The following is a 13623-nucleotide window of genomic DNA, read 5'->3' as shown; positions in this document are numbered from 1 at the left end:
CCACATTAAGAATAGAGCAAATGGTTACTGTTATAAAGTAAATAAACGTCTATTGAATGAATGCTTAGTGGCAGGCACTGTGCTGTAAGTACATCACATGACAACCACAATCTCACAATTGTATTCCTTTATAGTCTAGGAGATCCTTACGACACAAAAGGCAAATATTACTAAGACATTCTGTGTGTGTTGCATGTGTGTGTGTGTGTGTGTGTGTGTGTGTGTGTGTGTGCAGCTCAAGAACCTATGGCTAAATCGACATGACTTTCCTAAGAATACACAACTAATGACAGCAGAACTACTTTTCTTGAATACTTACCATATCCCAAACTCTGTACTACGCACAGAAGAAAGTGTCCCCACTTTGGGGAAACCAACAAGTGAACACATTCAAAGCAATATTGAGATAAACATCTTTTTTCCTTTCCAGTGTGCCACTCTGATTCTCAAGCTTTCTAAATGCAACACTGCATGCAAATAATACATTTATCATGCTTTACAGAGTGCAGTTAAAATAGCAAAGTATCGCTCTTTAAGCTTCAATTATAGTGAGATTCAGTAATTTAAACAACCATATCCATATCCTCTTATTCAACAGATGTTCAATCAGCACTTACTATGTTACTAATAACTACTGAATTACACTGAGGATGGCAATATACAGAAAAGATATAAATAAGACAGTCTCTAGTGGACATTTGTCTTCTTGGTTTTCGGTTGACCAGCATCTGAAATCCCTTTCCATGTTTGGGAAATTTCCCATCATGGTTGTCATGAGTACAGTACACCATATATTTCCAGATTCCACATGACAGGATTATACTTTGCACCCTCCTTAGACTTCTATGTGACCTTTTGATTTGCTTTGGCTAATAAAATGAAATTGGAAGTGAGTTTTGTCGCAGCCAGTTGGTAATTTAAAAAATCCAGTTCACCAAGCTTTTTGTCTCTGGCACAGCAAAATGCAATTTTTGAGATGGTGGCTGCTCTAACAACCCATATTCTAAAGAGATTGTGATGATGCTAATCCACAACTGATATGTAGTACAAGGAAAAGAATATTTGTTGGTTTAAGCTATTGAAATTTTGAGAGTTGTTTGTTACACAGCATAACCTAATGCAAACTGACGTATACACCCACCTTATGAGCCTTAGGGCAAAGTCAACCTCACACTAAATAAGATGAAAGTATAAGAAACTCATGTTCCCTGTTTCCCTTGCGGCTAAAGTTCTATTCTTGGCTATACCAATTAGACTCTCTCACTGAGAACTATGTATCAGAAGCTGCTGGTGATGTTCAAAATAAGGAAAATTTTCTCCAGCAGCAGTGGCAATACCAGTAATCAAATTTCTAACGTTCAGTCCAGAGCTAACTAACTGAACCCTGACAAAATCCCTGCTGACCCACAAACCAATAGGTGAGAAAAAAATAAATATTTGTTGTTTTACATCACTGAAAATTTGAGGTTATTTGTGATTTAAATAAAATACATAATGTAAAGCATAGCACAGATTCTATCCAATTTCCACAGTTTGCTGACAATCTACCAGTCTACCCTGAACAGATGATTCTTCCATTTTAATTGGGACTTAACAAGAGATCCCTCCAATAATGTAACTTGAAAGAAAATAAATGGAAATTGGGTCTAATGTATCAATAAATGATTCCTGGCTTGAATGGATTGTATAGGTGAGTGTCCTCAATGGAGTCAATACCGTCCTTTAGAAGGCACCTTGGGAATGGGCAGAGGAGGCATGTTTTTAGTTGTCACATGATTGGGGGAAGACATTGCTGCAACTTAATGAGGAGGGACCAGGGCTACTAGACATCCTGAAATGCACAATGCAGTCCCATACCTTGAAGAATTGTCCCAGTTCGTACATGACTTTTGAATGGCCCTCCGAACTTTCATGTAGGTTAAAAAAAAAACCTGTTGATCATTTTCGGAGCCTAGAACTCAGTTTTACACATAAGCACAAAGTATTTTTGCAAGGTTTTAATATGCGCTCAGTTTTCGAGGAATGAGGCCACTATATAACATGAGGGAAGGCTGTCCTCTTTGTATGAATATTACCAAGAGTTTATTGCATTTTTAAAAATCATACCACCAATGGCAAAGCTACTCATAGTATTTGAGGCACTGATAGAACACACCTATATCACTCTGCATTTTATAGCTGTTACATTCAGGATAAATCTAAATTTCCATACTAACACTTGACTGCTTCATTGTGGTTCTTCGTGAGTCATGGCTGACCACTTAAGTACTGAGATAGACATTATTTTTATTGTGAATTACTTTCATAAATGTATTCTCACATTATTGTTATGGCATTGTATTGATTTTTTTTTAAATATGTGGAGCTTGATTATTTCATTTATGGATTTAATTTCAGAAGAGTGCAGAAGATGTGACATAGTATTAACTCTAAAAAGGGGACATTAAGTCTTATAAGACTGATAGAAAACTCATATAGGCTATCATCGCTGCTTTTGACTCTACAAAGTCAAAGGTCAGAACCAGGGAAGGGATACAAGATACTGTATAGAAAAGTCTGGAGATGACTCCCCAGCCATACAGTGAAGCTATGCATGACTATGTCCCCTCTCCTCTCGTACCCAACACACCCCTCGTCCAGATGGTACATGTTAGCCATCAGTCACTTCATCTCCAAATTTAGAAAGAAAGAACTTACAGCTGTGTTTGAGTGGAACCAAACAAGCAGTGGGCAAATTATCTTGAAACAAGGGTCCTTAGGCAGAAATCACTGAACTAAATTTCTCCAACATTAAAAATATGAATATGGAACCATAATATCTCCTGGAATACTTAACAACTGTATATACCTATTTTAAGGGGAGAAGTCGTTACTAAATACCAGATATTCCTTCATTACATGCAGAACACAGAAAGCTATTTTGTGTGTTTGCTTTAATATATATAATCAGTGAAGAAAATCAAAGCAATTTAAAGATTTTTTTTTAATAGACTAGTTTAGTAGAAACCTAACCTACTGCAACAGACACCCTGGGCATATCTACCTATTTCATATGAAAATCTTTGAGAATGGCACTAATATCACATCCTTCACCTGCCAAAGAACTTGGTTGTTTTGTCTCTCTAGCACCATATCCTTTTATCAACTGACCAGAAGTGATAGTTGTTCCAGAATTAATCTCTGGCAGTTGAGCTCCTAGGCCAGGTATGAACGTGACAAGGAGACATTATCTCTCTCATATGTTCACACACAGCATTCTGTTCACATTTCTAAAGTATTATATTTCCCATTGAATATGAAATCAACTCCTAATTCCCCAATGGATTTTCCGGTTTGTGATACTGGAACAAAGGATGGGCTCTTTACTTTCAGCTAGTATGTTGATACTTCGAAACTCCTCTGATTCTGGTTATTGTTGTTTACTGTGATCACTTCCATGAACTCTCTCAGTGTTTCTCAAGCATTGGTCCATCAATCATCTGCATTAGATGCACCCAGGCTGTTTGTTAAAATGCAAGTTCATGGGCCCTAACCTGTATCTTGGTCTTAGAGACCGGAAACCTGTATTTTAAAAGCCATCCTAAATCATTCCTATGTACACAGAAGTTTCAGACCTGCAGTGTGTTAGGAGTCTTGTGGTTGTATGGGACTAAAATTCAATGCAAACAGGCTTAAGCATAAATGGAATTTATGTTTGTGGAATTAAAAACGGATGAGGTATATTTCGCCTTCTGATTCAGGGATCAAATGATAACATCTTTCACTCTGCTTCCTATGGGTTGGCTTGATTCTTGGGATCCACATCCAGGCCCCCAACAACTTCAGACTCATCACTGCAACATCCTGATGAACATAGAAACAAGTCCTAGAAGTCATTCTCTCATTGGCCTAAATGGTCAGGTGCCCAACTCTGAACCAAGCATGGTGGCTGTGGGAATGACTTATACTGATTTGTCTTGAACCTGGGTCCAATCCCCAAGCAGGCTGGTGGAAGTGGAGACCGGCCCCAACCTCAGGGACTGAGAGATGGGAATAAGTGGGTCTTTTAAAGAAAATTGAGGTGCTGTTACTTGAAAGAAAATGGGAGCCAGACAACAAAAACAACTAATATTCATTGCAACTGGCTTATACCGACTGTAACTCCAAATGACAATTTATAGCCATTCAACGAAATTGAGATTACTCTTCTTGGTTTGCAAAGATAGAAAACCAAGCCAAATGAGAGACAAATCTAGTAAGAGTTTGACCTAACATTCATATTCCTAATTACTTAGGTATTTGCTTTTACGGGCAAATCTCTGTAATGTAGAATGCTCTGCTGGGGATTGTTAAAACTGGGGGAAGAGAAGGTAGGCAACAGAACATAGCAAGTATACAAATTGACAGTTAACCAAATAGTGAACACTTTTAACCTCTTAGTGACCATTATTTCCCTTGTGAATGGAGCTAGCTGCAATTCAGTGGCATTCTCAAACATGGCAGACAGCATGCCTGCGTGCACTCATTCTTTTATCTTTCAGGTACTTGCTTAATCACTCAACAAACTTTTGTTGATGTTCTGCTTAATACTAGAAACTGGGTGATGCAGAATGAGAGAACAGGAAGAAAAGCAAAATGAGGCATCCAAAGCTAAGGGAACTTGCTGTGATGGGGAGGTGGATACAGAAACAACCAAGTACAGTATGAAGCTAAATATGAATCATTTTGAAATAGAGATACTATAGGACTGTGCTCATTCTGACTCAGCAAATCAAGGAAGACTGCATAGAGGAAGTGGCATTTGAAATACGCTTTGAAGGATGAGTAAGCTTCAAATAAGATTCTATACAGACTCCAAAATTATTATTTCCCTATGGTTCTTTACAGGTTTTTTTAATTGACGTATAGTTGATGTACAATATTAAATAAGTTACAGGGGTACAATATAGTGATTCACAATTTTTAAAGGTTATACTCCATTTATAGTTATCATAAAATATTGGCTATATTCCCCATGTTGCACATTATAGTCTTGTAGCTTATTTTACACCTGTTTATAACTCTTTTTTTTTTAAACATCTTTATTGAAGTATAATTGCTTCACAATGGTGTGTTAGTTTCTGCCTTATAACAAAGTGAATCAGCTACACATATACACACGTTCCCATATCTCCTCCCGCCCGCATTTCCCTCCCTCCCACCCTCCCAGGCGGTCACAAAGCACCGAGCTGATCTCCCTGTGCTATGCCGCTGCTTCCCACTAGCTATCTATTTTACATTTGGTAGTGTATATATGTCCATGACACTCTCTCACCCTGTCACATCTCGCCCCTCCCCCTCCCCATATCCTCAAGTCCATTCTTTAGTAGGTCTGTGTCTTTTTGTTTGTTTGTTTGTTTGTTTGGTCTGTGTCTTTATTCCCATCTTGCCACTAGGTTCTTCATGACCTTTTTTTTTTTTTTTCCTTAGATTCCATATATATGTGTTAGCATACTATATTTGTTTTTCTCTTTCTGACTTACTTCACTCTGTATGACAGACTCTAACTCCATCCACCTCATTACAAATACCTCCATTTCATGTCTTTTTATGGCTGAGTAATATTCCATTGTATATATGTGCCACATCTTCTTTATCCATTCATCTGTCAGTGGACACTTAGGTTGCTTCCATGTCCTGGCTATTGTAAATAGAGCTGCAATGAACATTTTGGTACATGACTCTTTTTGAATTATGGTTTTCTCAGGGTATATGCCCAGTAGTGGGATTGCTGGGTCGTATGGTAGTTCTATTTGTAGTTTTTTAAGGAACCTCCATACTGTTCTCCATAGTGGCTGTATCAATTTACATTCCCACCAACAGTGCAAGAGGGTTCCCTTTTCTCCACACCCTCTCCAGCATTTATTGTTTGTAGATTTTTTGATGATGGCCATTCTGACGGGTATAACTCTTAATCCTTACCCTTATATTGTCCCTTCCCTTTCTCTCTCCCCACTGGTAACCACTGGTTTGTTCTCTGTATCTCTGAGACTGCTTCTTTTTTGTTATATTCACTAGTTCTTATATTTTTTGGATTCCACATATAAGTGATATCATACGGTATTTGTCTATCTCTGTCTGACTTATTTCACTTAGCGTAATACCAAGTCCATCCATGTTGCTGCAAATGGCAAAATTTCATTCTTTTTTATGGCTGAGTGGTAGTCCATTATATTCCATTCCATATGTACCACATCTTCTTTATCCACTCATCTGTTGATGCATACTCTTTATAGTTTTGATTCAAGCTCTGACAAATAAAAAACAGCATTCTACTTCCAATTCTTTCCCACAACATTTATTGAACATCTGCAATGTGCCAAGTTCAGTGCTAGGCCCAAGGAGCATAAGGATGAAAAATCTTATTTCCTGATCATAAGGCACTTAACAGTGTAGTCGAGCAGACCAGCACACTAATAGGTCATCCTTATACAGTGTAAGCGTCAGCATGCAGGAATATGCAGGGTTAGGATATGTGCTCTAACTGGTCACTTGCAATTTAACTAAGTGTCTGTCCTTTTGGTCAGGACCAGAAAACAATACCAACATCTCCAAGGTAACTGCCAGACACTCAGATGAAAGAGAGTTCTCCCCGTGGGGGAGGGGAGAGGGCTGGACTGGGGCAGAGAACTTGTTAGCACATGCATTGCCACAGTCCGTGGTTCTGCCTTAGTAAAAAAAAATACTGAGACAATCCAACTTCGTGGTCAGGTATTGGATTACTTCCTCATTTGTAGTTTGCAAAACATTCAACAGAGTCAGTTTCCCCAAGACAAGGGTAAACATCCTTTGATTTTCTTTATTTTCTTTCCTTTTTATTTATTTATTTATTTTCAGAACTATGGGTATCATGCAGATCATAGGAGACTATAAATTTGAAGGAAATCAAATCCATTACCTTATTTCTTGCTGTTGTTTTTTAATGGCAACTTAAAATAGAAAGCGTATGAGAGCCAGGGATTTGGAAAAAGACCAGGAATTGGATGTTAGACCTGACACCATCACCAGAGTGGTTGAGGTCTAGACACTTCTCTGATTTTCATTTCCTCACACGTAAGTGAGAATCTTAAATCTACTTCACAGAGCTGTAATGAGGATTAAATTAGAAAGAACCAGCTGTATGTGTTTTGCAAATGATAATTGAGGTACAAATGCCAGGTGTTTCCAAATGTTCCTTTTTCACCTTTCCCAGGGACCCTTATACCTAGTTGCTGTAATCTCTGAGGGTACTCCCAGTTTCACTCGCTGTGATTCCATGAAAGCACACATTTTTCTGAAGACTTACTTTGCTTCAAGTCCTGTGTTTGCTGCTGGGGCTTACGGAGATGAGTAAGACGCTGCTTTTGCTGCCAAGAATGCAAGCTTTTATTAAGACTTTATTACCAGGTTTTCACTAACTAATCAGTCTCTCTTGATCCTCCTCCTCTAAAAACTGTCCCCCCCGCCCCCCAGTTTCTCAGTCTGTCCCTTGTCTCTCTCCATCTCTCTCTCTCTCTCTTTAAAAAAGGTATTCCCACTACAATTAGAATATGAACTCTGAGCACACAGTAAGGACATACCTAGAGCATTTTTAAGAGACTACTTGCGAGAATTATTGTACAAATCCTAAAAAGACACATTAGCAACAAAGGAAGTTTGAGAACATCAGTTAAAGACAAATATCATATGATGTCGCTTATATGTGAAACCAAAAAAAGGGTACAAGTGAACTTATCTACAAAACAGAAATAGAGTCACAGATTCAGAATACAAACTTATGGTTACCAGGGGTTAAGGGGGGGAGGGATAAATTGGGAGACTGGGATTGACATATACACACTACTATATATAAAAAATAAACAACTAATAAGGACCTACTGTACAGCACAGGGAACCCTACTCAATACTCTGTAATGACCTATATGGAGAATGAATCTAAAAAAAGAGTTGATATATGTATATGTATAACTGATTCACTTTGCTGTATAGCTGAAACTAACACAGTATCGTAAACCAACTATACTTCAATGAAAACTTTTTAAAAAATGAATGAATGTAAAGGCAAATAATAAAAGTATTGTGATGAATCTGTGTTGAATTGTAAGCTCTGAAAATCAGAAGAAATCATTAGAGATTTCATTCTTCTATCACCATCTGAACATATGATACTCTAGTATTATTACAAGGGAATTAAAGTGAACCAGTTTAATTAAATCCAGATCTATCCTGGCTGGCCATTTTTCTGATTTCTTTGTCTTTTCTTAGTGTATCACTCACAACTGAATTATCATGCTCTCCAAATATTTATATGTAAATCCCCATCCCTACCCCCATAGTACCTACAGGCAAAATAACCCCCTATTGGCATTCTGGTCTTATAATCTTATCACAATTCATATTGCCGACAGCATCTATTACTCACAAAACCAAACAATTTGAAAGATCTTCCAAGACCGTGTCCATAAATTATGCATATGACACAGGACAAATACCCAAGAAACGGGTAGTCTGACAAATTCAAGGTGCCAGCAATTAAAAAGAGAGATGTATATGTCTCAAAAGAATTATAGGTAAGGACATTGGCACAGGGAGTTGACAGGAATCAAATAAATAAAAAACAGTTGACTACGTTTTTGATAGACTGTCCAACCAAAGAGGTACTAGCTTGGTATCAAAGAGATGATGACAATTTAAAGCTTCAAAGGACCTCTTCCACTTTCCAACTTCCAGGAACGAAAGTAGGCTGAGAAAGTTGCTCGGCTGCCAAGGAAAGCATATTCTCTTATCTCCAGAGGTAGCCAAGGAGAGTAAGGAAAAGGAGTGAATTTTACTTTCCAGAGGGTGAAGCAGGAGCCACAAAACAATTGCCTGGGTTGCCCCACCCGGGGAGCAGAATCAGGGCCTTATCAGGAGCATTTTCCATCCACTGGGTGTAGGACTCTTGCAATGTCTGACCATTCAGTTACAGAATTTCCATGGAACAGCCACTGCTGTGTGTCTGCCATTATGCCCCTTTCTAAACAGGAAAGTTTGGGTGGAAATTATTCTGTCCTCTTCCAGTATCGAATGTTGGGTGTAGGGAGCAAGGTGGTTCAAAAATCTCCATGTCAAAAGGAATCAATATAGAAATATTACAAGGCTCTAGATTTGAAATCTGTTGCCATGATTGACTGGCACTGGGGGTATCCTCTGTGGAAATACATCCTCTCAGCATTTTTGAAAGTGAGAGAGGGAAGTACATATTTATGACGGAGATGGAGGACTGCAAATTACATAATTATTTCAAGTTATTCCCTTGCCTCTCTGCATACGTCTGCTCCCGTCTCCACTCATCGCCCTGTGACTTGCAGTGCCTCCCCATGGAGGTGTGTCCTTACCCTACTGACTTTGAGCTTGGCCACACGATCCTCTTTGACCAATAAAGTATGAGTGGAAATGTCAGATGCCAGCCCTGAAAAGAAGTTTTGAGAGGCTTTACGTACTTCTGCCAGCTCTTTTGTTCTCTCTCTGCGTTGAGAAAGACATGTCCCTCATAGGGGCTGATCCTCCAGCCTGGCTTCTGGAATAAAGGCATGAGGGACAGAGCTATAGCCAACTTGCAGCCAACATAGGGCAAGATGTGTTGGTCAGATTCAAGCAAAGAAGCAGAACCACCAGGAATGATGTAGAATACGTAATTTTTTAAAGTAAGCATTGAATCTTAGATGACTTTATTTTACTTTTGCAGATATAATTATTATTGCTATTTAAGAGAACTGCTTTTAGAAGGGAAAGAATCTTCTTTTGGTGACAGTACAAAGTCTGTGAAAATGCAGTGTGATTAAATATATGTTGAAAAAAAAAAACCCTATTGCCCTTGTTTACCACTGATAAGGCAGTTGGCTAGCAGAATGATGTGAGTTACCGAAATGAACAGTGTAAACATAGGCAACTGATCATCCTCACAATAGGAAGAAAAATCATGCTACTTACTGTTTGCTTATAAAGTTGCTACAGGGAATGCTGGTTGCTGGAGGAGGTCATGGAGAGGACGTGACCAAAGGGTGACCCATGGGCTGGACCTGGCTAATGGGAGGCTCCTCATCCTCTCCCCTGTCTTGGGAATATTTGTTCTGCCTGCTGTTCCAGCAGTGGGAGCCATTTTCAAGGATGCAGCCCTGAGAGAGTAAGATGTTGTTGGGACCATCTGGACTGAATACGTGACTGAACCCCGTTAAAACCTCTATATAAACTTTGGAGATTTAGGCAGGTGCGTGCAGAGATCTACTCGTCTTGCAGCGCCCAAGACAAGCCTCTCAGGTAAGTTCCCTTGTTTATTCAACCTACCACATCCCAACCTGGAGTTCTCTGCCTCTTTCTTTGGTGTCTCCTTGCCCTCTGTGTATGGGGGCCAGGTTGTAAACCAAGAGTGTTCCAGACCCTCTGAAATTATGTTAGATATTAGTAATTCTATTTTTATAGTTTCTCCGTGTTAGGTTTTTGAGGGAGAGGAGAATCTTAGACAATTTTAGACACTGGCGAGAGAGTTTCAGTCTATTTGGCTGTTCCAGGGGTGCTGAACCTGACATTGTAGGACCGTTGCTCAGGATCAGAGGAAGTGGGGTGAGTGGGGACCACTGGAATCCCTGAAGAACCAGCTGGAACATGACTCTGTCTATCACTGAAACCCACGTTGGCCTCTTCCCATCTCTAAACCTCCAACTTCATGGCTGCGGATGCCCTGCTGTGGAGACACACTCACTTCTGGACCAGGATTTGGGAAGCTGAACGAAGCAATCCCCCAGGGACTGGAGCTTTGGGCCCACTCCATGCAGTGAGCCAGCAGATCTGTGAACATTTGTAGGAGTGGCAATGAAGCCTGAGCCACATGGACCTTCCAAGGACCACCATGGCTCCTGATGCATTCTCACCTTCCAACTCTTGCACTAACTGCACTTGTGGCCCATCCTAACCAGGGGCATACAAAGAAAGGAATTCTGGGACATATGGTCGGCTTACCCACATTGACACATAAAGCCACCACGTGGGACAGTACCTGATTATTGCTACAAGCCCCTAAGATTTGGGCTTTGACTTTTACTATAGCATAATTGTGATACAATGGCTGGCCTCCATCTCCTTCTAAGACTAAGATCATTAGTCTTTCCAGGCATTGGCCCATATATCTCCTTCTGGCCCCCATAAAGTTCTGTGCTATGTGGCAAAGAGCCCAGCCAGACTTAGAAGGTGTCAAATCCTACTCATTCATTATTAAGTGCCTACTGTGCACCAGACACGATGCCAAACATAGAAACCACAATACCAAACTAGAAAATCATGGTTCCTATTCTCCCAAAGCTCACAATATAGCATGAGAGATAAATATCAATAAAAACCTGGTCCATTTACCGCAATTGTGATACATGTTCCAAAGGAAAAGTACAGTCAGCTGTGAGACCTAGAACCTGATCTGGGAGGTCAGAGAGGCTGCTCAGGGAAAGAACTATTTGCACCTAAAAGATGAACAGGAGAGACAGAGGCTGGGGAAGGAGATGGCCAGGGGCAATGGAAATAGCGTGTTCAAAAAGCTTGAAGTAGGACCAAGCTCGAGAACCTGAAAAAATAGCCACAGTGGTTGAGTTCTACAAAGATGGGGTGTGGTGAGGAAAGGGAAAAGGCTGGAAAATAGGTAGGACTGGACCCCACAGGACCTTGTGGGTATTACAAGAGATTTTGATCTGAGAGAGGAGCAAAGGCAAGCCACTGAAGGATTTAATGAGAGAAGCAACATAATCAGATATTTACACAGCAGAGATCATTCTGGCTGTGGCTTGGAGAATATATTAGAGAGAGGCCGGTGACAGAAAGTTGGTACCAAAGTCCAGACAAGAGAAGGTGGCCTCTGGAGCTCCAGAGCTGACAGCGGAGATGGAGAGTGTGTCTCATTCAAGGGCTACAGAGGGGATAGTGTTGATTCCTTCTAGTTTCCTGACCCGAGCAGTAGAATGGAAGGTGATGCCATTTGATGGAACACAGAATCCCAGAGGTGGGTGAGGCTTAGGTAGGAAGGGAGATCATGAATACTTGAAGGATTTAAATAAGGATGCAGGTGTGTTTATTTATTGCTTATAGTATTTTTAAATTAATTCATCACACGCACCAAGTTATATTAGCATTGCCCAAAATGCATTCACTAGCATCCTGCCCATCAAAACACAGTCCTTGGACCAGCAGCGTTTTCACCTGGAGCTGGTTAAAAATGCAGAGTCTCTATTGCTACCTCAGGTATTATGCTGTTCAGTAGATCTCTAGGACTTATTCATCTTTCATAACTGAAACTTTGTATCCCTTGACCAACACTCCCCCGTTTCCCCCTCCTCCCAGCCCCTGGCAACCACCATCCTACTTTCCAGCTCACAGTGGTTGTTGGCTGCATTCTTGGCTTATAGACTCAGGACCACAGTTCCTCACTGGCTTTTGAGACAACTTTCAGATCCTTGCCACATGTGCTTCTCCAACATGGCAGCTTGCTCCATCCAACTGTGTAAGCCCAGAAAGCTACAGAGAGCCCAGCAAGACAAAAGCCGCCATCTTTCGTGACCTAATCATAGTGGTGGCAACCCATCACCTGTTGTCTTATTCTATTTAGGAGAAGCAAATTATTAGCTTCAGCCCACACTCAAGGGGAGGAATTCCGTAAGGATCCTTGAGGGCCATCTTTAAAAACTGCCTACCACAGACTAGATGGATTCGCCTCCTAACAGCTTCCCTTGCCTGGGGGTGTTCTACAGAGGACCCTCCCTGCCTTTGGCCATAACCTCAGGGGGAAAGGAAAGCCCAAGAAAGAATGAGATTAACTTTTCTGCCAGCCTGACGACTGGTGCCTCAGAAGGGAAGTTGATTTACAGAAAACACATAAGGAATCCATCTTGCACATCTGAGCTAAGGACTCAATTCTCATTATTTTTGCCTCACTTAATGCGCCAAGCCATTAAATTTATAACTGAGAAAGTTACAACTCAAAGAGGTTAAGTCATAAATCTGAGGTCACAGCTAGTATGGCAGACAGGGTTTGAATCTCAGTCTGTGTGACTCTCCATTACCCAGTGCACCTCAGTGTTGCTGGAATATCTATTTCTTTTATCACTGACAATAGCAGAGATTTGTAGGGACCCAACAATAGCATCCAGCTCTTTAGCTCTACAAACACATAAATATAAAATTTTGAATGCCACTCACAGAGTTTCTTGGAAAGTCCAACCTATGGTGGGTCAACCTACTGGCGCTGCAGACATCTTCAGAAGATCAAGCTCTGGTATTTGATAGTATTCTCAATTTAATAGCGTCAGTGCATGATCACCAGTAATGATTTGGACAAAGCACTACTATGTACTGCACTCATACTGAAAATAGCCAGAAGATGATAAGCAAGAGGTGTTGCTTCTCTGAAAGTTTTCCTTATGTTCTCACAGCTGGGGTGACGAGTTAGCTCAGAAGAGCAACCCTCCAGTGACTGTGATGTATCCAGCTGGTCTGATTCACCCCCCACCGCTGGTCCAGGAGACAGCTTTCATCTTCACCATGTTCCTCAGCGTGAATGCCGCTGACATGAGCCCCACAGGAAGTGTGACCTCATTCTGCCTCTCA

The sequence above is a fragment of the Eschrichtius robustus genome, chromosome 17 (assembly GCF_028021215.1).
Source record: "Eschrichtius robustus isolate mEscRob2 chromosome 17, mEscRob2.pri, whole genome shotgun sequence".
Taxonomy (NCBI): Eukaryota; Metazoa; Chordata; class Mammalia; order Artiodactyla; family Eschrichtiidae; genus Eschrichtius; species Eschrichtius robustus.
The sequence above is the reverse complement of the archived record's forward strand: the minus strand, read 5'-3'. Positions refer to the sequence as shown.